We start from the raw sequence: 25,903 nt of genomic DNA on the forward strand, positions 1-25,903 counted from the left end.
TCCGGAGTATTTCAGGAGTTGCTTCCCCTCTCGATTATCCGGAGGTCATCTTTTCGAAGTATTTCCTTGTTCTAAGTTTTCAAATCCGTTCTCCGATTATTCTATATTCGTGTCCCTTCATCTCCATATTCTTCCGGTGTTTCATTCAAGTATGCTTCTATCAGCTCGAGATCTCTTCTTTCATTTTCATCTTGATTCCCTCATGTATATTCGTGCTTTTCCTATTTTTCCCGGTGAGTCATCCTCCTTCGTCAGTCAATTTTGAATTCTAACGGTGGTTCGTTCAAGATCCCTTCTGTTGTTATCATATAAATTAAATTCGTTCTTTCCAAATCCTACCGGTGGTTCATGAAGACTTTCTCAAGTTTTGCGTCATATTCCCCCCTTAATTTTTCCAACGAGAATAAGTTGTACGCAATCCAATGCTTTTCATCAATTTAATTGGTGGAGGACAAGCTTAATGTAATCCTTATTCTTCTTTCTTCATGTGGATTAATCTTTTCTTTTCGGAGATTGATCATCTCATCAAATTCTCGGTTCAAAGTGTTTTCACCTTTTTCTTTTCCGGAGTTCCAAGCTTCTCGCCGATTTCGTCGCGAACTTCCATCCAAATCATCGCAAGGATTTAATTTTTTCCCTTTCATCCTTCAATTTTATCTCGTCATTCTTTTGTTACCGGAGTTCTTCATGGTGGTTCGTCATGATTTAATTCATTCTTCAAGAGTTCATCAAGATTTTGTTGGTGGAGTTCAAGTATCTTTTCTTCTCGTGTCTCGAAGTGCAAATAATTCTCTGTTTTCTTTTGAAGTGGAGTTTCGCATTTCTTCGTTCTTCTCAGTTATCCAATCATTTCCGCTTGTGGTAGGTTACCACCTAATAATTTTGAGATGTTATCCATAAGTCCACAACAAACTTATTCTTGCATGGTTGATTTTCTCAACAACTCCGTTCAATCCTTTCTTCTAAGGTTGCTTTCTATTTCATTCGTGGCACAAGTTGTCATTTTCTTCTCCTCTATTTTCATTCAACTCTTTCAATTCTTTCTGGAGGTTTGTGTTGTTCCTCAAGTCAAGTATCGTTCCATTTCTCAAGCTCATGTTCTATTCTTTCCTTGTTCAGCCAGAGTGCTATATAAATTCCTTCCTTATTATTCCTTTTCTATCTTGTCCTAACCAGAGTGGTTTCAATCAGTCTTATTCCTTGAGTTTTTGCTTCTTGTCTCATTCAACATTCCTCTTTCCTACTCGAGTGTTCTTGACTATGTTCATCCTCACTGTTTTGTTCTTGTTTCACCTCATCCTTTTCTCTTCCGTCTCGGTCCTAAGATCTCGGGACGAGATCTCTTGTTAGTGGAGGAGTGTTGTAACGCCCCGGATTCGATGCGCCAGGTGTCTGCCAGTTATTCGTCGTTGTTGCCATGTCTTTTTATTGCGTGTTGCATTTTTCCATGTCATCATCTGCTTTTCATATCATGTGCATCGCATTTGCATACGTGTTCGTCTCATGCATCCGAGCATTTTCCCCGTTGTCCGTTTTGCAATCCGGCACTCCCACCTCCTCCGGCGCTCCCTTCTTGTTTCTTTTCATGAGCGGGTGTTGAACGTTCTCGGAATGGACCGAGTCTTGTCAAGTGGCCTTGGTATACCACCGGTAGACCACCGGTCAAGTTTCATTCCATTTGGAGGTCGTTTGGTACTCCAACGATTAACCGGGCATCCGCAAAGTCCTTCTGTGTGTTGCAGCAAACCCCCCCTCCAAACAGCCCCAAAACCCCTCTAAGTCTCCGCCATGCTCTCGGTCGTTCGATCACGATCGCGTGGGCGAAAACCGCACCCCGTTTGGACTCTCCTAGCTCCCTCTACCTATAAATATGCCCTCTCCGCCGAAATTCGCGGATGAAACCCTAGCTCCTTCCACCTCGCGCCACCGGACGAAAATCCCCGCCGCCGGACATGTCCACGCCGCCGCTCTCGACCAATCCGGAGGCGCCACGTCACCCGCCGCCGTTCCACCGCCGCCGCGGCCCGCGGAGCCCATCCGGGGCCCGCGCGGGCCCGACCCCGCGCCCGCTCGCCCGCGCCTCCGCCGGCCAGCGCCCGCCCGCCGCCTCGCCGCCCGAGCCCGCCGGCCATCGCGTCGCCTCGCCCCCGTCGCCGCCCTCCGATCCGGCCGCCCCGCTTCCTCCCGCCGGCGTCGCCCGCGCGCCCGACCGCCAGATCCCGCCGCCTTCGTGGCCTCGCCGCCGGCCATGGCGCCGTCGCCGCCCGGCGCTCCCCGCCGCCTCCAGCCGCCGGCGCCCCGCCCCGCCGGCGTGCCCCGTGCCTCCCGTCGCCGCCGCCTCCTCCTCCGTCCCTGAGCCCGGCGTCCTCCCCCTTCCTCCGGCCAGCCGAGCCCGCGCCGGCGACCCCGAGCCCGATCTGAAAAACTGCCGCCGCGTTGACTTCGCCCCCCCCCCCCCTCGAGGTCGTTTTTTTGCCCAAGTCCTGGAAAGTTTGCAGTATTTGTCCATGTTCATCATGCCATAACTCTCTGCATACTGCTCCGTTTCATGCATATAATATATCGAAATGTTCGCCTCGTGATGCTCTACATTTTGTTCCATTGCACCATGTTCATTTGAGTCCATCTTGATGCCCAAATCATCGTTGCAAGAGTGCTAGTTGCTGTTATCTGCTGTTACTTATCAGAACTTGGTGATTTGTTATTTTTGTATCATTAAATCTGTGCATCTTATGAGTATGAGCTCTACATGTGTTTTGTTGTATGCCATTCTATCTTTCCAGTGGTGTATGCCATGTATTTTTGTGATCGCTGTGGTGACTAGCACAAGCATGCAAACTAGGCTCCGTAATGTTTCTGATTTCTGAGACTTGGTAATTTCTCTAAGTCCTTGTCTGCTGTTATTTTGTTGCCATGTAAACTTGATGCTACAGAGAGATCCATGCACATTTTGGAGATGTTCAGTAAGGATGTTTTGTAGATATTGTTGTAATTGATCCATTCCTGCCCTTGTTTGCAATTTTGGAGTGCCATAGCGTGACTCAATCTTGTTCTACTTTTGCTATAAAATGTTCCTGGCAGATTGTTTACGTGTTATTCAATTTTGCCAAGCTTGTTGTAGTTGATGCATACATGCTATGTATTTTCTCTTGCCATGGATAGCATCATAAACATGCCATCATGCGGTCGGTATGCTTGTTTTGTCATGCATTGCCTTGTGGTGAGTGCATCAAGCTCTCAAAGATGCCCTCATAATGTCTGTTTCTGCCATGCTCTGTTTTCTGCTAAGTCTGAAACCTGTTAACGAAACTTGCTATGTTTACATGGTTGCCATCATATCTTATGGTCCTTTTTGGCTTATGGTCATTAAGGGACTTTTGTCGTATGCATGTTGTAGAATACTTCCAGGCCTTGTTTTGCCATGTTAAGTTCCTGTAGCATGTTGATTTCGTGCATTGAACATTGCTACCTGATGTTATTTCTGTCATGTCCAGTAATTTCACCAAGTCTGTGAACCTGTTAATATTTGTAATCTTGCCATGTCCTTTTCAGCTTGTTATAGTGATTTCTGGAGATAGCTCAGTGTTCATGTCTTGTTGTGCTTTACCTGTACATCATGCCCATGCCTTTTGTTTTCATTTTGAGTTGCTGTAGCTTATTGTTTGGATGCTTGCATTATGCCTAGTTGCTGTTTTGGACAGATTGTTGCTATATATTGTTTGGAGTGTATGTGTTGCACCGTTGCTCCGTTTTGAGCATGCTCTATATGAAACTTGCTTAGATTCGCATGTAGTTTCATATTATCATGTTGCATCATTGTTTTGAGGTGTTTGTTTGATGTTTGTATGCATTTTGCATCAATGCCATGTTTACCTTGTTTTGCTCATATCTTCTAGGCCGTAGCTCCGAATCTAATGAACTTTATATGTAACTTGACTAGAACTTCGTGTAGATTATCATGGTGCTCTTTAACTTGCTGTTTAACAATTTGAACATAAGATGTATTCAGTTCTGGACCAATTTCGAAATTTGCATATGAGGACTTACCGGATTTGTTATATGTTGTTTCCGGCCTCATTTAAACTTGCTTTGATGTGTTGTTCTTGTATGCATCATCTCTTGTCATGAGTAGCTTCATATAGCTTTGTCATGCATCATACTTGGTTGAGCATCATGCCTTGTTCATGTGTGGTGTGTTTACCTTGTGGTGTGCTTCTTTTCGATAGTTCCCGTGTCGTTGCGATCGTGAGGATACGTTCGTCTTCGTGGCTTCATCTTCTTTATGGATTCGTTCTTCTTCCTAGCGGGATTTCAGGCAAGATGACCGTCAGCTTGGATCTCATTACTATCATTGCTATGCTAGTTGCTTCGTTCTATCGCTTTGCTGCGCTACCTATTCACTTGCTCTTCAAGCCTCCCAAATTGCCATGAACCTCTAACCTTTGCCACCCTCCCTAGCAAACCATTGTTTGGCTATGTTACCGCTTTGCTCAGCCCCTCTTATAGCGTTGCTAGTTGCAGGTGAAGATGAAGATTGCTCCATGTTGGTTTATGTTTATGTTGGGATATCACAATATCTCTTATATTATTAATGCATCTATATACTTGGTAAAGGGTGGAAGGCTCGGCCTTATGCATGGTGTTTTGTTCCACTCTTGCCGCCCTAGTTTCCGTCATACCGGTGTTATGTTCCCGAAGTTTGCGTTCCTTACACGGTTGGGTGATTTATGGGCCCCCCTTGACAGTTCGCTTTGAATAAAACTCTTCCAGCAAGGCCCAACCTTGGTTTTACATTTGCCTAGCCTATTTCTTTTCCCTAGGGAGTCGCTCTCTCGAGGGTCATCTTATTTAGCCCCCCCCCCCCGGGCCAATGCTTGTCTAAGTGTTGGTCCGAACTAGAGCCCCTTGCAGCGCCACCTCGGGGAAACTTGAGGTCTGGTTTTAGTTGTACGGATTGCTCATCCGGTGTTGCCCTGAGAATGAGATATGTGCAGCTCCTATCGGGATGTCGGCGCATCGGGCGGTCTTGCTGGTTTTGTTTTACCATCGTCGAAATGTCTTGTAACCGGGATTCTGAGACTGATCGGGTCTTCTCGGGAGAAGGAATATCCTTCGTTGACCGTGAGAGCTTATAATGGGCTAAGTTGGGACACCCCTGCAGGGTATTATCTTTTGAAAGCCGTGCCCGCGGTTATGTGGCAGATGGGAGTTTGTTAATATCCGGTTGTAGACAACTTGACACTTGACCTTATTTAAAACGCATCAACCGCGTGTGTAGCCGTGATGGTCTCGGCGGAGTCCGGGAAGTGAACACGGTTTCTGGGTTATGTTTGGCGTAAGTAGGAGTTCAGGATCACTTCTTGATCACTACTAGTGGACGACCGTTCCTTTGCTTCTCTTCTTGCTCTTATTTACGTAAGTTAGCCACCATATTTGCTTAGTCGCTGCTGCAACCTCACCACTTTACCCCTTCCTTTCCCATTAAGCTTTGCTAGTCTTGATACCCATGGTAATGGGATTGCTGAGTCCTCGTGGCTCACAGATTACTACAACACCAGTTGCAGGTACAGATTTCGCGATGATCATGACGCGAGAGCGATGTTTACTTGTTTTGGAGTTCTTCTTCTGCTTCTTCTTCGATCAGGGGATAGGTTCCAGGTCGGCAGCCTGGGCTAGCAGGGTGGATGTCGTTGGATTTTCTGTTTATGTTTCATCCGTAGTCGGATGTTGATCTCTTGTATGATGTATTGTTGTATTCTTGCGGCATGTGTATGCCTTGTATGTATCCCCAAATATTATGTAATGTTGATGTAATGATATCCACCTTGCAAAAGCGTCTTCAAGATGCGCTTCTATCCTTGGTGGGACCTTCATGTTCCTTTAGGATAGGGTCGCATCTTGGGCGTGATATAGGGTCAATAGCTACAACATTCTGGATATAGGAGAGTGGTAGCTAGTTCTTTATCCTATTCTCCTCACTGGTGGGACCTACTGTAAAGATGTTTGGAATCACACACATTGTGGATACGATGCTAAATATGGCATCGATGCCACGTCCCGGTTAATGTGCAAATTTGGCAGCATCACATTGTGGATGCCCTAATATCAACTCCCCCACTTATCCCAATCTTCTTTCCTATGGCCTTCACCGTCCACCTATCCCTCCTTCTTCCACAATCCATCAACAATACTTCTAACAAACACAACTACCAGGGGAGAGGAAAACTGTCAGGGGACAGAACCAGATCGAAGAAGAAAAAACTCTGCTCTAGGATGCTTTGAACGATCCAGCACAGTGCAGGATTGACAGGGAGGAGAAAGAAAAACTAGGAAACATCAAGTATGCCATATACAAACTTATTTGCCGCAAAACACCATGATTCTCGCAAACAGAAAAAATATCTCTCCGTGGTTTTATTATACCAAATCCAAACAACATCCCCATGATCCAAGAAAAAACTTTACTGACTAACACATGGGCGAAAACCCAAAAAGCATGCATTTTTCCCCACCAGAACTAAAAATAATTCTGACATGCTTGCATCATATCAATCAGAGTAGACTTGTTCATGGCTGCATAGTCCACTGCTAGCTAACTTGTGACCTTCATTCTGTGGAACACCAAATTAAATAGAATGAACATGTCATATGATGTGTTTCGCTCTTATAACAATACAATGGGAGGAGTGATGTCGATGACGCCTCTAGGGGAGAAGTGATGATGATGACGTCTGTGTGTTGTCTCAACGAGGCCCTCTTTGGAGTGGTGTACGTGGGGTATTTCTGTGCGCCTCTCAGCGGTTGTGATGGTTTCGCCTGGTTTCCATAAATAACTGGACAATCGGGTTTTCACTTGGTTTTCCGTAATTAACCAAACAACTCTTTTCTTTTTAATGAATGTAGGAATCCCGTCATTTCGGAAAAAATGATGGGAGGGAGAACATGATATTGGGAGGATGTTCTAGATTTTTTCTTTGTGTGCTTGCCAGTTTAATTCTGCGTACAAACATGAGCTGCATCCCATTCTCTGTATAGAAGGAAAGCACGTCTGGACATGGGAATCCATTGGTACCACTTATACTGTGGGCCTTCCTATAGACTATGCATCTCCTTTTATGCACAGAATTAAAAAGGACGAAGTGGGTAAGCCTTCAAGCCATAGCAATGGTGTTCTCTATAATGGCAGGGTCGCAGACAAGTATTGTACACACAGATATAGTACTACATATGAGGATGATGCGCCTGCTTTGGCCTCCAGTTGTAGATGCACACATGACACAACAGAGAAAGTACACATCATGAAAACTCTCGATGGAGCCAAGTAAAATTAAATACCAACCAACTGATACCACCACGGGGATTGAGTTCACATTGGCCCCGGCCTTTAAAAGGCGCATGTGTCCATCTTAATTTGCAACACACACTGCGCACTCATGCATGAACGCAACTGTCAGAGCACACTCTCTCTCCCACCACTACCACCACCATATAACTTCTAAATGTCCTGATAGTTCAAGATTTAGTCTAGCCCATAGCTAATTTGATACTATATATGATGCTATTGTAGTGTAGGTTGGTTAAGCATTTCAATTTGTGTCATAGTTTAGGATCTGGTTTGATGGCTTCTCCACTCTTTTTATTAGGTTTTATAAGCATTGATGTCTTGTTTGTGGGGATCCTGACTCTAGATCTATTTGGCTGAGTTTTGTATCTCGGTGGTAAGACTATCATATAGGTGAGTTCTTCCCAAATGTAAGATTTCTCAAAATTGATTGGAGTTGGAACTGGGTCACAACTAGGTGTTGGAGGCATCTAGGAAGATTTAGGAGTGTTCTACATTAAAATGTCATGTGGCATCTTAACTGCTGAATCTACGTGTGGTCAATCTACTTCTATAGACTCTGGATAAAGCCGAGGGAAGATGCCATCACGTGAATTATATTGAGCCGGTCTGCATGATGGTCTAGTAATAAGATTAGTGAAGCTTGATGTGTTGGTTGTTTCTAGCATGGTACCCGGCTTATGGTTGCTTCTAGCATTTTTCTCTTTCTGTGCTCTCTCGTGCGATGTTCGGACTTTGAAACTTAATTTGGAATAACAGTAGGTTGAGTGCATCGGCTGATATAGAGGCCAGGGGCATTTCCCCCTCCTTAAAGAAATCCTAACTGCTAAATGTATACCGAAGGCCACTCATTCAGTTCAGAGTTCATGCAACTAGCAGCACAAAATTAATTAACTCTCAAATGCTTAATGTGGCCGCCTGTATACTCCTCCCTCCCTTCAATTGAATTGAAAATCAGATGAAACTTACGAGTATCAAACACCAAATCCTGAGCAAACTCATGTACCACCAACGTGCTAGTGACGCTCGTAACAGTGGATGTACTAAAACAAACACTGATTTTGTGGTGTACCTATAATGCCATGATGACTGTGCATAGATAGATAGATTGCAGAGCCGTGAAATCCTACACATAAATAATACTTTTGTGAACACTTTCCTTGGGAATGGACTCCAGCTCGAGGATGACCATGTCGGAGGAGGCATTGTAGGAGAACTCCACTTGAACTGAGTCCCAGCGTGCAACTTTTCATCCGGACTGACGAGTAAGCGCTGAACCTCCCGCGCCCTTGCATTCCCATGCACACCATCTCTACTGCCTCGTTAGAGCTCACGTCGTGCAAGTCTGCCTCGTGATGAATGCATCAAGCTCATTAAGCCGCTTCAAGAAACAAGAATCATCTCCTCGAGCCTCTTGATGGCCATGTCAAAAGGCCTTCAGACATATGAGATGCTTTGTTTATACTAGGTATGTTGCATGGCTGGATTCAAGCTCACCCCTTCCAGATGTAAGATAACGCAAGTTGGGCTTCTACTGCACATTTATGCGCAAATTAAGGAGCTTGGGGAATGCTTTGTTGTAGTTGCTTTGATAACAGCTTCTCAATTTGCCACTCCATGCATGGAGATGGTTGAAAACAAGACTTCACGGAAATACTAGTTTGTAGGCCCCAAAAAATAATCAGAAAATACATGCATGCTAGGGAGCATTGGAAGAAAAGTCTAGAATCCACTTGGAATATATCTTATTGCTAAATTATTATTTTTAATTTTCTGGTGTTTTATAAATTCTTGAATTGTTTATGTTTGTGTTGAAATCTCAGCAAACGTGTGTGAACCTATAAATTAAGGTATCCATCACACCACTTCTATTGTTCAATACTCCATCGACTATTGGGAAAATATGCAACGTAGAAAACACAGTGATGTACATGAGGATCCCATATGCCAAAACTGATCCACCGGAAGAAGACGCTCATAATAGAGAAAGCACATCATGAAAACCCTAGATGGTGCAAAAAAAGAAAATTCCCAACCAACCATTGCTGCCGTGGAAATACAAGTTCCCAATGACCCCAGCCTTTAAAAGGCGCATGTGCTAGCAACACACATAAATGCACAGATGCACTAATGAATGAACACAACAACCAAATCACCCTCCCTCTCCTACCACCACCATATGACAATTTAAAGGTCTCGATAGGGTGATATTTAGATCAGTACATAGCCAATTTGCTTTGACATGATTCTGTTGTGGTGTGGGTGTCGTTAGCATTTAAAGCGGCCCATAGTTTTATGATTTTTTTTGCGACAGCATAGTTTTATGATTTGATTTGATTTGGTCACCTCTTCAATGAGTTTTCGAGGTTTTGTTAAGCATAGCTACAAGTTGGATTTGAACCCCTGATCTCCAGGGGCTGGATCAGCACAGCTACAAGTCGAGCTAATAACTGCTCGTGTAAAAAATTGAACGCGCAAGATTAAGAACTAAGTGGTAGTTTGGTTAAAGGCCGTGGCCTATATATGTGTATGTGGGTTTGGTTAGCTTACTACTTTGTCCTCTAGTGGTTAAAAAATATTCACAGGGTTGGCCATGCTGCTCATCGCACATGTTTAGGCTCAACCTTCTTTTTTTTTTCCACTAGTCCAGGCAAATTACACATTTAGGACTGCCAGGCCAGGCAAACATTAACTTTTCAGGACCCCATCCAAACACCTCCCATGCAGATTTCAGGATGGTTCAGCTAAGGCCTGCAATTCCCAGGACACAAAGCAAAACATACCCTAAATACAACAAAGACACCGGACAGTTTTCAAATTTTTTTGAACATTTCTTGAATTGTGAACAAATAGTTAAAAAGCGAGCAATGTTTGAAAATCTAGAAATAAAGTTTAAATAAAAAAAATAAAAAATGATGAACTATTTTAAATCCGCGAACACCTGGACAGGCCCAACAGGCGCCGGAAGGGGGCGCTGCCGTCGCCTAGTTGGGCCAAGGCCTATTTTTTCTATTTTTCTTTTCTTTTATAATTAATTCATTTTTCTTCATTTTGAACTTTATTATTATTATTGCAACCTGTTCAAAACTTTGAAATGTCGTTTGAAATACCAAAAAAATATTGTTTTCAAATATTATTTACAAATTTAAAAAATGTCCAGGAATTTTGAAAATGTTCTTATTTAAAAAAAAAATACGCGACACGTGCTGCGGCCGCCGCCTTAGCACGCCATTTATTTTAACTAACCACGTCAATTTTTTAGTACGACCTTGCTTTGCAATGTGCTCGATGACCGGTCTAAATAGCCGCATCAGTCTACGACGTTAAGTTATTATTAAATTGTACTGTATTACATCTATTCCTACCTAGCTGGTGCAGGCGATGCTCTGCAACTTGATCTAACAAATCAAATGGCAGATCATCTCCTTCAGCAGCTGGTTATGAATAGGAGTAGTACGATTCAGTAACTTTTTATACTTAATTTTTTTATAGCCTTCGGTCACTGCATGACAATAATTTTACATTAACCACTCTCTCAATTTGAGCATTAATTTAAATTTATTTAGTGACTCATTTAAATGAAACAACCAGTCAAATCTGAGTCCATTTCATGGATGTTAGAAAAAAATTGCATTGGAAGAACCCTTCCGCACTAACCAAAACCCCTTGGTTGTACATGATATATCTGTGGACATGCCCATCCCAGTACCCCACTGAAAATTTGAACAAATTCGGACATTGAACGCACGCTGCGTCATGTCCAGGCAGTATTTTAATGTTTTTCGGCCAGGAAAAACCCTAGAAAATGCATGCAATGTCAAAATTCAATCGAAAATGGCATGGATGCTTTTCATGGTCATTCTAGCATGTGAAAAAAGTTTGAGACTATTTGATGGATGTGAGAATAAAATTGCATCAGAAGAACCCTTCCCTCCTAACCGAAATCCCACAGTTGTACTTGATGTACCTATGGACACTGATGCAATCTACCCAAATTTTGCCAACTAGTGTGCATGCCCATCGCAGTACCCCACGCAAAATTTGAACAAATTCGGACACAGAACGCACGTTGCGTCACGTTCGGGCAGTATTTTAGGGTTTTTGGCCAAAAAAATCCTAGAAAATGCATGCAATATCAAAAAAATTGGCATGTATGCTTGCCATGATCGTTCTAGCGTGTGAAGAAAATATTAGACCATTTGATGGACATGAGAAACAAAATTGCATCAGAAGAACCCTTCCACCCTAAGCGAAACCACTCGGTTGTACATAATGTACATGTGGAAATTCATAAATCTAACCAAATTTTGCCAACAGGTGTGCATGCTCATCCCAGTACCCCATGAAAAATTTGAACGGATTTGGTCACCGAACGCACGTTGCGTCACGTCCGGGCAGTGTTTTAGGGATTTTGGCCGGAAAAACCCTAGAAACTACATGCAATGTCAAATTCAATAAAAAAATTGGATGGATGCTTGCCATGGTCATTCTAGCGTGTGGAAAAAAATTGAGACCATATGATGGATGTGAGAAAAAAATTGTATTAGAAGAACCCTTTCGTCCTAACCGAAACCCCTCGGTTCACTAGTAGAAAAAGGCCCATTTGTCCCGGTTCTGGAACCGGGACTAAAGGGTCGGGACTAAATCCCATGACCTTTAGTCCCGGTTCACTTACAAACCGGGACAGGTGGGGCTCCATGTGGCAGCTCCGGCGAGCCCAGGCAGGAGGGCCTTTGGTCCCGGTTGGTAACACCAACCGGGACCAAAAAGCATCCACGCGTCAGCAGCTCACGAGCTGGGTTTTTTTAAAGGAGGGGGGGTTTGGGGGGTTTTGGAGGGTTAATTTAGGGGTTTCATATATTGTGTTAGCTAGCTAATAGAGAGAAGTGACCTCTCTTATCTCCGTGCTTGGTCGACGCTACGTACTATACGTATAAAGAGGACTCGACACAGTAGCTAGTAAGCAAATGAAGGAAACCATTAAGTACGCAAGATCGTCATGAACATATATAGAGAGAAGTGATCGACCTCCTCCTTCTCCGAGAGATTGGTCGAACAACAAGTTTTCGTATATCTATCCGACGCTACTAGCTACATATATACAATATAAGATCTCTTACAATCCCTAACATCTGAAGTCAAGTGTCACATGGTATTCTCCGGCTTTATTGATGACGTGGTCAAGAAAGAATCCCGCCAATTCCTCTTGAATTGCTTTTACGCGATCATGTGGTAGGAGTTCATCCCGCAGCTACTGGAGCTAATTTAAAGAAGGGGGTCAATACATGTGTATGAATGAAACTCAACACAAATGATGGTAATAAAATAAAATTGTGAATATTTTTGCTTACGCACTTCATATTGTTTTTCAGAGTAGCCCCGCTTATTAGAGGCCGTCGCGTTGTAGATGAACTCGCAAACGTAGTATCCACAGAAATCATTCCCGGCTTCCTGCCACAAGCACTTTACGAGAAATAGAGGTCAATCAAACTGATAAGCAAGCATGCTAAATGGTATTGATGAAACTAGCTAGAATCAATGGGAGATGTGGGGAACTAGGTAATAGTACTTACTTTCAGGTGTTTAAATCGCAGCTCGGTCGGCAGCCCCGAAGAAATTGTGGTGAACTCTTTCCTAACCCTACCAGACAAACAAAATAATTACTTGATATCAGGAAATGAACAAAGTTGCCGATATGGTGCGATAATGATCGATTGGACTTACTTCTCGAGCATTCGAGTCATGTCCGCATACTCCTCGGGATCTCTTCGTCTGGAGTCTAAGACGGTTACTTCTCCCTGCTCAAGCTTAATCTCTAGGAGAATAAAGCGGTACCTGCACACACATGCATAACTCATCAGTTACATTACTATAACCTCGAGTAATAAGGGAAACTGAATATGCACAAGACAGTAACACTCACTTGAAGTTGTAAGGAAAGAGTATTTTATCTTTGCTTTGATTTTTGAGCAACGATTGTACCAAGTTGTCCTCGGTTTTTGAGACATTTTGTTTAACTGTCCATTCATGTATGACATTTGGGTTAATGAACCCAATGTCATATATTTGTGCTTTTCTCCATTCGACGATCTTCAGTCTGCATAATATAGTGAGGATAATTATATATACATGCAATGAAAGAGCTGAGCTATATATAGAGACTTAATTACAGAAAGTAGTACTTACCGACAATAGCAAGCCACGAGTGATTTGTCGAGGGCCTTTAGATTGTAGAACTTGAAAAACTCGTCAAAATCAACAGTTAACAGATCTTGCCCAATGAAGTCGTGGTCATCTTTAATTCTCATCGTCAAAGTGTCCTTCCCAGACTCGCTGCAGGTTTTCATGTACCATTGATGGAATCTTCGCATCATCGTTGTTAGAGGAGGACTTCCATCTTTGTCGAGAGGCTTCCCGTACTGGTATCTGAATTCGTCCACCTCCATTGTATCAAAATGTGCATCGTCGGGTAGGTAATCACCAAGATTGGTACCGGGCAGCATCCCCGGCACATTTGCGACGATATCGCTAGACACCTTAAGTGCGGGGGCATGATTGGTTCGCCTGTTCGCCGAGCTGGGGAATGTTTTTCCCACTTCTTCGTTCTTCTAACCTTTTATCACTTGAAGTAGTTCCCAACCGGCGCGCTTCTTGCACTGCCTTTTTAAGAGTGCGGACATGGTTGTCATCCGGCGGAGGCGGTGGTGGTCGCTTCAGGGCATCCAAAGTGCGCTTCGCTTTCATCGGATCTATCTTCTCCTTCAGAGGTGGAGGTTTCTTTGCAAAAAAGTACCTCCTTCGGCTTTACTGATCTCCGTGTTTTCCTCCTCTGTCCTCTCGTATGGTAACTTCTCTAGAGGCTTGAGAGATGGACTGAATCTGTATTGCCTCCCGCCTCTGGCTGTACTGCTAGACGCCAGAGCGGCGGCGTCTCTCGTCCATTGCTGCTGGCGAGTAGTAGAAGGAGGCGGAGTGCTCCGATGCGCCGGAGCAGCCAAAGCGGCGGCTTCTGTCTTCCGCCGTTGCTGACGAGGCAGAGGAGGAGGCGGGCTGCTCGGACGCGTCGGAGCAGCCGAAGAAGGAGGCGGAGTACCACCCTCACGTGCTGGAGCAGCCAGAGAAGGAGGCAGAGTGCCCAGATCACTCGCTGGAGGAGGAGGAGGAGGAGGCGAAGTGCACTGACTCGCCGGAGGAGGATGAGGAGGCGGAGGCGTCCAGTTCGGAAGCTTGATGTGCTCCTTCCGCCATAGACATGGAGTCTTCAGAACAAGACCCAGCTGAGTATCCCCTTCACCTGTAGGGTCGTCAAGCTCGAGTTCCTCAAATCCCTCTGTTACTTCATCCACCATCACAACAGCATAGCCTTGTGGAATCGGACGGTAGTGAAAAGTTGCGTCGGGTTGAGGAGGTGCAACAGAGCCGACAGCCGCCTTGACTTTGAGGTTCTACCATTGCGTCATAAGCTGGCAATGTTGAGCCTCCGTGATAGCATCCACGGGGTAGCTAGGAGCCGTGAAGTCAAGCTGCTGAACGAGCTCGGTGGAAGCTGATACGTCCATTTTGCATCATGCTTTTATATCGATATTTATTGCATTATGGGTTGTTATTACACATTATGTCACAATACTTATGCCTATTCTCTCTTATTTTACAAGGTTTACATGAAGAGGGAGAATGCCGGCAGCTGGAATTCTGGGCTGGAAAAGGAGCAAATATTAGAGACCTATTTTGCACAACTCCAAAAGTCCTGAAACTTCACGGAGGCACGTTTTGGAATATATAAAAAATACTGGCGAAAGAATCAACCAGAGGGGGCCCACACCCTGGCCATGAGGGTGGGGGGCGCGCCCTACCCCATGGGCACGCCCCCTGTCTCGTGGGCCACCTGGCAGGCCACCGATGCCCATCTTCTGCTATATGAAGTCTTTCGTCCTGCAAAAAAGAAGAAGGAAGCTTTCGGTACGAAGCGCCGCCGTCTCGAGGCGGAACCTGGGCAGAACCAATCTAGGGCTCAGGCGGAGCTATTCTGCCGGGGAAACATCCCTCCGGGAGGAATCGTCACCATCGTCATCACCATCGATCCTCTCATCGGGAGGGGGTCAATCTCCATAAACATCTTCGCCAGCACCATCTCCTCTCAAACCCTAGTTCATCTCTTGTATCCGATATTTGTCTCAAAACCTCAGATTGGTACCTGTGGGTTGCTAGTAGTGTTGATTACTCCTTGTAGTTGATGCTAGTTGGTTTATTTGGTGGAATATCATATGTTCAGATCCTTTATGCATATTAATACCCCTCTGATTATGAACATGAATATGATTTGTGAGTAGTTACGTTTGTTCCTGAGGACATGGGAGAAGTCTTGCTATAAGTAGTCATGTGAATTTGGTATTCGTTCGATATTTTGATGAGATGTATGTTGTCTTTCCTCTAGTGGTGCTATGTGAACGTCGACTACATGACACTTCACCATTATTTGGGCCTAGGGGAAGGCATTGGGAAGTAATAAGTAGATGATGGGTTGCTAGAGTGACAGAAGCTTAAACCCTAGTTTATGCGTTGCTTCGTAAGGGGCTGATTTGGATCCATATGTTTCATGCTATGGTTAGGTTTACCTTAATTCTTCTTTCGTAGTTGCGGATGCTTGCGAGAGGGGTTAATCATAAGTGGGATGCTTGTCCAAGGAAGGGCAGTACCCAAGCACCGGTCCACCCACATATCAAATTATCAAAGTAACGAACGCGAATCATATGAGCGTGATGAAAACTAGCTTGACGATAATTCCCATGTGTCCTCGGGAGCGCTTTCCTTTATATAAGAATTCTTCCAGGCTTGTCCTTTGCTACAAAAAGGATTGGGCCACCTTGTTGCACTTCATTTACTCTTGTTACTTGTTACCCGTTACAAATTACCTTATCACAAAACTATCTGTTACCGATAATTTCCGTGCTTGCAGAGAATACCTTACTGAAAACCGCTTGTCATTTCCTTCTGCTCCTTGTTGGGTTCGACACTCTTACTTATCGAAAGGACTACGATAGATCCCCTATACTTGTGGGTTGTCAAGACTCTTTTCTGGCGCCATTGCCGGGGAGTGAAGCGCCTTTGGTAAGTGGAACTTGGTAAGGAAAAATTTATATAGTGTGCTGAAATTTACTGTCACTTGTTACTATGGAATGTAATCCTTTGAGGGGCTTGTTCGGGGTATCTTTGATGTCTACTACACAACCTTTTTCTTGTAGACGTTGTTGGGCCTCCAAGTGCAGAGGTTTGTAAGACAGTAGCAAATTTCCCTAAAGTGGATGACCTAAGGTTTATCAATCCGTGGGAGGTGTAGGATGAAGATGGTCTCTCTCAAGCAACCCTGCAACCAAATAACAAAGAGTCTCTTGTGTCCCCAACACACCCAATACAATGGTAAATTGTATAGGTGCACTAGTTCGGCGAAGAGATGGTGATACAAGTGCAATATGGATGGTAGATAAAGGTTTTTGTAATCCGAAATTATAAAAACAGCAAGGTAACTAATGATAAAAGTGAGCACAAACGGTATTGCAATGCGTTGAAACAAGGCCTAGGGTTCATACTTTCACTAGTGCAAGTTCTCTCAACAATAATAACATAATTGGATCATATAACTATCCATCAACATGCAACAAAGAGTCACTCCAAAGTCACTAATAGCGGAGAACAAACGAATAGATTATTGTAGGGTACGAAACCACCTCAGAGTTATCCTTTTTTATCGATCTATTCAAGAGTCCGTAGTAAAATAACATGAAGCTATTCTTTCCATTGGATATATCATAGAGTTTGTACTAGAATAACACCTTAAGACACAAATCAACCAAAATCCTAATGTCACCTAGATACTCCAATGTCACCTCGAGTATCCGTGGGTATGATTATACGATATGCATCACACAATCTCAGATTCATCTATTCAACCAACACAAAGAACTTCAAAGAGTGCCCCAAAGTTTCTACCGGAGAGCCAAGACGAAAACGTGTGCCAACCCCTATGCATCAGTTCACATGGTCACTGAACCCGCAAGTTGATCACCAAAACATACATCAAGTAGATCATGTGAATATCCCATTGTCACCACAGATAAGCACATGCAAGACATACATCAAGTGTTCTCAAATCCTTAAAGACTCAATCCGATCAGATAACTTCAAAGGGAAAACTCAATCCATTACAAGAGAGTAGAGGGGGAGAAACATCACAAGATCCAACTATAATAGCAAAGCTTGCGGTACATCAAGATCGTGCCAAATCAAGAACACGAGAGAGAGAGAGAGAGAGAGAGAGAGATCAAACACATAGCTACTGGTACATACCCTCAGCCCCGAGGGTGAACTACTCCCTCCTCGTCATGGATAGCACCGAGATGATGAAGATGGCCATCGGTGAGGGATGCAGCGGCTTGCAGCGGTGGAACTCCCGATCTAGGTTATTTTCTGGAGGTTTCTGTATTTATAGGAATTTTTGGCGTAGGTCTCACGTCAAGAAGGTGCCCGAGTCGTCCACGAGGTAGGCCCACGCGCCCGGGGGGCGCGCACCCACCCTCGTGGATGGCCCGGGACTCTTCTGGCCCAACTCTTTTACTCCGGGGTCTTCTTTTGGTCCATAAAAAATCGTCAAAAATTGGCACGTAAATTGGACTCCGTTTGGTATTCCTTTTCTGTAAAACTCAAAAACAAGGAAAAAACAGAAACTGGGACTGGGCTCTAGGTTAATAGGTTGGTCCCAAAAATCATATAAAATAGCATATAAAACATCCAAGATTGATAATATAATAGCATGGAACAATAAAAAATTATAGATACGTTGGAGACGTATCAAGCATCCCCAAGCTTAATTCCTGCTCGTCCTCAAGTAGGTAAATGATAAAAACAGAATTTTTGATGTGGAATGCTACCTAACATATTTATCAATGTAATCTTCTATTGTGGCAAGAATATTCAGATCCAAAAGATTCAAGATAAAAGTTTAATATTGACATAAAAATAATAATACTTCAAGCATACTAACTAAGCAATTATGTCTTCTCAAAATAACATGGCCAAAGAAAGTTCATCCCTACAAAATCATATAGTTTGGTCATGCTCCATTTTTGTCACGCAAGATTGCTCTCATCATGCACAACCCCGATGACAAGCCAAGCCATTGTTTCATACTTTAGTAATCTCAAAAAAAATTCAACTTTCACGCAATATATGATCGTGAGCCATGGATATAGCACTATGGGTGGAATAGAGTATGATGATGGGGTTTATGTGGAGAAGACAAAAAAGGAGAAAGTCTCACATTGACGCGGCTAATCAATGGGCTAGGGAGATGCCCATCAATTGATGTCAATGCAAGGAGTAGGGATTGCCATGCGACGGATGCACTAGAGCTATAAATGTATGAAAGCTCAACAAAAGAAACTAAGTGGATGTGCATCCAACTTGCTTGCTCACGAAGACCTAGGGCATTTGAGGAAGCCCATTGTTGGAATATACAAGCCAAGTTCTATAATGAAAAATTTCCACTAGTATATGAAAGTGACAAAACAAGAGACTCTCTATCATAAAGATCATGGTGCTACTTTGAAGCACAAGTGTGGGAAAAGGATAGTAGCATTGTCCCTTTTTATTTATTTTTATTTTTTCCTTTTTTTTGGCCTTTCTTTTTTTTGGCCTTTCTTATTTTTTTATTTGGGACAATGCTCTATTAATGATGATCATCACACTTCTATTTATTTACAACTCAATGATTACAACTCGATACTAGAACAAAGTATGACTCTATATGAATGCCTCCGGCGGTGTACCGGGATGGGCAATGAATCAAGAGTGACATGTATGAAATAATATGCATGGTGGCTTTGCCACAAATACGATGTCAACTACATGATCATGCAAGGAAATATGACAATGATGCAGCATGTCATAATAAACGGAACGATGGAAAGTTGCATGGCAATATATCTCGGAATGGCTATGGAAATGCCATAATAGGTAGGTATGGTGGCTGTTTTGAGGAAAATATAAGGAGGCTTATGTGTGATAGAGTGTATCATATCACGGGGTTTGGATGCACCGGCGAAGTTTGCACCAACTCTCGAGGTGAGAAAGGGCAATGCACGGTATCGAAGAGGCTAGCAATGATGGAAGGGTGAGAGTGCGTATAATCCATGGACTCAACATTAGTCATAAAGAACTCACATACTTATTGCAAAAATCTACAAGTCATCAAAAACCAAGCATTACGCGCATGCTCCTAGGGGGATAGATTGGTAGGAAAAGACCATCGCTCGTCCCCGACCGCCACTCATAAGGATGACAATCAAAGAACACCTCATGTTTCAAATTTGTTACACAACGGTTACCATAAGTGCATGCTACATGACTTGCAAACTCCAACACAAGTATTTCTCAAATTCACAATTACTCAACGAGCACAACTTTAATATTACCATCTTCATATATCAAAACAATCATCAAGTATCAAACATCTCATAGTATTCAATGCACTCTATATGAAAGTTTTTATTATACCCATCTTGAATGCCTATCATATTAGGGCTAGTTTTATAACCAAAGCAAATTACCATGCTGTTTAGGACTCTCAAAATAATATAAGTGAAGCATGAGAGTTCATCTATTTCTACAAAATAAAATCACCACCGTGCTCTAAAAAGATATAAGTGAAGCACTAGAGCAACGACAAACTACTCCGGAAGATATAAGTGAAGATCAATGAGTAGTTGAATAATTATGTAACTATGTGAAGACTCTCTAACATTTAATTTCAGATCTTGTTATTTTATTCAAACAGCAAGCAAAACAAAAGAAAATAAAATGACGCTCTAAGCAAAACACATATCATGTGGTGAATAAAAATATAGCTCCAAGTAAAGTTACCAATGAACGAAGACGAAAGAGGGGATGCCTTCCGGGGCATCCCCAAGCTTAGGCTCTTGGTTTTCCTTGAATATTACCTTGGGGTGCCTTGGGAATCCCCAAGCTGAGGCTCTTGACACTCCTTATTCCATAGTCCATCGAATCTTTACCCAAAACTTGAAAACTTCACAACACAAAACTTAACAGAAAACTCGTAAGCTCCGATAGTATAAGAAAATAAATCACCACTTAGGTACTGTTGTGAACTCATTCTAAATTAATATTGTTGTAATATCTACTGTATTCCAACTTCTCTATGGTTCACACCCTCCGATACTACTCATAGATTCATCAAAATAAGCAAACAACACATAGAAAACAGAATCTGTCAAAAACAGAACAGTCTGTAGTAATCTGTATCAAACGTATACTTCTGGAACTCCAAAAATTCTGAAATAAATTGGTGGACGTGAGGAATTTATTTATTAATCATCTTCAAAAATAATCAACCTAAAATCACTCTCCAGTAAAACATGGCAGCACATCTCGTGAGCGCTAAACTTTCTGTTTTTTACAGCATGATCATAAAGATTTCACCCAAGTCTTCCCAAAGGTTCAACTTGGCACAAACACTAACTAAAACATAAAACATAAAACCACATATAACCAGAGGCTAGATATATTATTTATTGCTAAACAGGAGCAAAAAGCAAGGAACAAAAATAAAATTGGGTTGCCTCCCAACAAGCGCTAACGTTTAACGCCCCTAGCTAGGCATGATGATTTCAATGATGCTCACATAAAACATAAGAATTGAAACATAAAGAGAGAATCATGAAGAATATGACTAGCACATTTAAGTCTAAACCACTTCCTATGCATAGGGATTTTGTGAGCAAACAACTTATGGGGACAATAATCAACTAGCATAGGAAGGCGAAACAAGCATAACTTCAAGATTTTAAGCACATAGGGAGGAAAGTTGATATTATTGCAATTCCTACAAGCATATGTTCCTCCCTCATAATAATTTTCAGTAGCATCATGAATGAATTCAACAATATAACCATCACATAAAACATTCTTTTCATGATCTACAAGCATAGAAATTTTATTACTCTCCACATAAGAAAAATTCTTCTCTTTCAGAATAGTGGGAGTATCATAGGAAACTCGAATACTATAAATTGTTTCCACATTAAAAGAGTAATGTTTAGAAAGAGGGTAATCATAATCATGACAAGTTTTAATATAATAATCACTACTTTTTATAGCATAAGTGTCATCACAATAATCATCATAAGTAGCAACTTTGTTCTCATCATAATGCATTGAAACCTCTTCCAAGATAGTGGAATCATTACTAAATAAAGTCTTGACCTCTCCAAACCCACTTTCATAATTGTCACAATAATATTCAACACTCTCCAAAATAGTGGGATCATTACTTCCTAAAGTTGACACTCTTCCAAACCCACTTTCATCAATATAATCATCATAAGTAGGAGGCATTCTATCATCGTAATAAATTTGCATATCAAAACTTGGGAGACTAAAAATATCATCTTCATTAAACATAGGATCCCCAAGCTTGGGACAAACATTAATTGCAGCAAATATATTTTCAAACTTGTCATTCTCATCAAACATAGCATCCCCAAGCTTGGGCCTTTTCATATCATAAGCATAATCACTCTCATCATTAATAGTATGGATAGCACCAATAGTATAGCAATTATCATCATCACAATGAGTAATAGGAGCAACATCATTTGGGAGGGATATCTTTTCACCTTTGCTTCTCCGTCTTTTCTTTTTATTCTTCACATTATGTGTGGGTTTAATCCTCTTTTTTGAGCTACTTATTAATGAGATTGGTTGAATAGAAGGCTCCTCCTCGTTACCTGATTCATCATAAGAAATAATAGGAAGATATTGGGAAGTCTCTTCCCTTTCATTAGTATTCTCTTCGTCTTCTATTTTTTTCTTGTCCTTATGTAATTGGCAATATAAGGATTTTCAATGCAATTCACCGCACAATACATAAAAATTTCTTCTAGATCAAAATCAAGAAATCTATCAAGATTAAATTTTGGAATACCCTTAGTGATACGTTTCATTTCTTCATACCCCAAAAGAAGACTAAGCTCTTTATGATGCTCAAGGGTAATCAAGTTATCACAATTTTTGGACACGATTTGATCATGAAACAAATAGCATTGGAGCTTTAAATGACCATGTTCATTGCAAAGTTCACAAGGATGGCGATAAATATTGAATCTTTCAGCACAATCATCTAGCCTTTCTTGCAACCATTTAGTTTCCAAACACTTATGCCTCTTGCAAAATCTATCTTCCCTATTTGATGTATACTTGCAGGCTCTATGTATTCCACAAAATTTGACATGCTTATAAGAGATATTTTCATCATGACTAGTGCAATCATCATTAGTACTATGGATACAAAGAATTTATACTAACAACATTGCAATCATGCTCATCATTCAAAGATTTAGTGCCAAATATTTTAATGCATTCCTCCTCTAACATTTTGGCACAATTATCGGAATCCTTATTCTCATGAAAGATATTAAAAAGATGAAGCATATGAGGCACCCTCAATTCCATTTTTTTGTAGTTTCTTTTATAAACTAAACTAGTGATAAAACAAGAAACTAAAAGATTCGATTGCAAGATCTAAAGATATACCTTCAAGCGCTAACGTCCCCGGCAACGGCGCCAGAAATTGCTTGATGTCAACTACACAACCTTTTTCTTGTAGACGTTGTTGGGCCTCCAAGTGCAGAGGTTTGTAGGATGCAAATTTCCCGCAAGTGGATGACCTAAGGTTTATCGATCCGTGGGAGGCGTAGGATGAAGATGGTCTCTCTCAAGCAACCCTACAACCAAATAACAAAGAGTCTCTTGTGTCCCCAACACACCTACAATGGTAAATTGTATAGGTGTACTAGTTCGGCGAAGAGATGGTGATACAAGTGCACTATGGATGGTAGACAAAGGTTTTTGTAATCTGAAATTATAAAAACAGCAAGGTAACTAATGATAAAAGTGAGCACAAACGGTATTGCAATGCGTTGAAACAAGGCCTAGGGTTCATACTTTCACTAGTGCAAGTTCTCTCAACAATAATAACATAATTGGATCATATAACTATCCCTCAACATGCAACAAAGAGTCAGTCCAAAGTCACTAATAGCGGAGAACAAACGAAGAGATAATTGTAGGGTACGAAACCACCTCAAAGTTATCCTTTCTGATCGATCTATTCAAGAGTCCATAGTAAAATAACATGAAGCTATTCTTTCCGTTCGATCTATCATAGAGTTCGTACTAGAATAACACTTTAAGACACAAATGAACCAAAACCCTAATGTCACCTAGATACTCCAATGTCACCTCGAGTATCCGTGGGTATGATTATACGATATGCATCACACAATCTCAGATTCATCTATTCAACCAACACAAAGAACTTCAAAGAGTGCCCCAAAGTTTCTACCGGAGAGTCAAGACGAAAACGTGTGCCAACCCCTATGCAAAAGTTCACATGGTCACTGAACCCGCAAGTTGATCACCAAAACATACGTCAAGTAGATCATGTGAATATCCCATTGTCACCACAGATAAGCACATGCAAGACATACATCAAGTGTTCTCAAATCCTTAAAGACTCAATCTGATAAGATAACTTCAAAGGGAAAACTCAATCCATTACAAGAGAGTAGAGGGGGAGAAACATCACAAGATCCAACTATAATAGCAAAGCTCGCGGTACATCAAGATCGTGCCAAATCAAGAACACGAGAGAGAGAGAGAGAGAGAGATCAAACACATAGCTACTGGTACATACCCTCAGCCCCGAGGGTGAACTACTCCCTCCTCGTCATGGATAGCGTCGGGATGATGAAGATGGCCACCGGTGAGGGATCCCTCCTCCGGCAGGGTGCCGGAACAGGGTCCCGATTGGTTTTTGGTGGCTACAGAGGCTTCCGGCGGCGGAACTCTAGATCTAGGTTATTTTCTGGAGGTTTCTGTATTTATAGGAATTTTTGGCGTCGGTCTCACGTCAAGAAGGTGCCCGAGTCGTCCACGAGGTAGGCCCACCCGCCGGGGGGGGGGGGGGGGGCATGCCCCCCACCCTCGTGGACGGCCCGTGACACTTCTGGCCCAACTCTTTTACTCCGGGGCCTTCTTTTGGTCCATAAAAAATTGTCAAAAATTGGCACGTCAATTGGACTCCGTTTGGTATTCCTTTTCTGTAAAACTCAAAAACAAGGAAAAAATAGAAACTTGCACTGGGCTCTAGGTTAATAGGTTAGTCCAAAAAATCATATAAAATAGGATATAAATGCATATAAAACATCCAACATTGATAATATAATAGCATGGAACAATCAAAAGTTATAGATACGTTGGAGATGTATCAATGTTCACCCCGTCCAGTAGAGCAAAGAGTTGCTCCTCAACCTACTGAACCTACTGAAAATGTTTACTTTGAAATTCCTTTACGTATGATAGAGAAACTGCTAGCCAATCCTTTTACAGGAGATGGAACATTGCATCCTGATTTGCACCTGATATATGTGGATGAAGTTTGTGCATTATTTAAGCTTGCAGGTATGCCCGAGGATGTTATCAAGAAGAATGTCTTCCCTTTATCTTTGAAGGGCAAGGCATTGACATGGTTTAGGCTATGCGATGATATTGGATCATGGAACTACAATAGATTGAAATTGGAATTTCATCAGAAGTTTTATCCTATGCATCAGGTTCATCGTGATCGTAATTATATATATAATTTTTGGCCTCGCGAAGGAGAAAGCATCGCTCAAGCTTGGGGGAGGCTTAAGTCAATGTTATACTCATGCCCCAATCATGAGCTCTCAAGAGAAATTATTATTCAAAATTTTTATGCTCGGCTTTCTCTCAATAATCGCTCTTACTGGTTCTTTGATGATGAAGACTATTGAATTCAAATGGGACTTATTGGAAAGAATTAAACGCAACTCTGAAGATTGGGATCTCGACGAAGGTAAGGAGTCAGGTATAACACCTAAGTTTGATTGTGCTAAATCTTTTATGGATACCGATGCTTTTCGTGAATTTGTCACTAAATATGGACTTGATTCTGAAATAGTAGCTTGTTTCTGTGAATCATTTGCTACTCATGTTGATCTCCCTAAGGAGAAGTGGTTTAAATATCATCCTCCCATTGAAGTAAAAGTAGTTAAACCCATTAAAGTTGAAGAAAAGACTATCACTTATAATGTTGATCCTATTGTTCCTACCGCTTATATTGAGAAACCACCTTTCCCTGCTAGAATAAAGGATCATGCTAAAGCTTCAACTGTGGTTCGTAAGAGTAATACTAGAACACCTACACCCCCTGAGAAAATTAAAGTTGAACCTAGTATTGCTATGGTTAAAGATCTCTTGGTTGATAATATTGATGGGCATGTTATTTACTTCTGTGATGAAGCTGCTAGAATTGCTAGACCTGATACTAAAAATAAACATAGACCTGTTGTGGGCATGCCTGTTATTTCTGTTAAAATAGGAGATCATTGTTATCATGGCTTATGTAATATGGGTGCTAGTGTTAGTGCAATACCTCATTCCTTATACAAAGAAATTATGCATGATATT

Source organism: Aegilops tauschii, chromosome 7 (genome assembly GCF_002575655.3).
Source record: "Aegilops tauschii subsp. strangulata cultivar AL8/78 chromosome 7, Aet v6.0, whole genome shotgun sequence".
NCBI classification, from domain to species: domain Eukaryota; kingdom Viridiplantae; phylum Streptophyta; class Magnoliopsida; order Poales; family Poaceae; genus Aegilops; species Aegilops tauschii.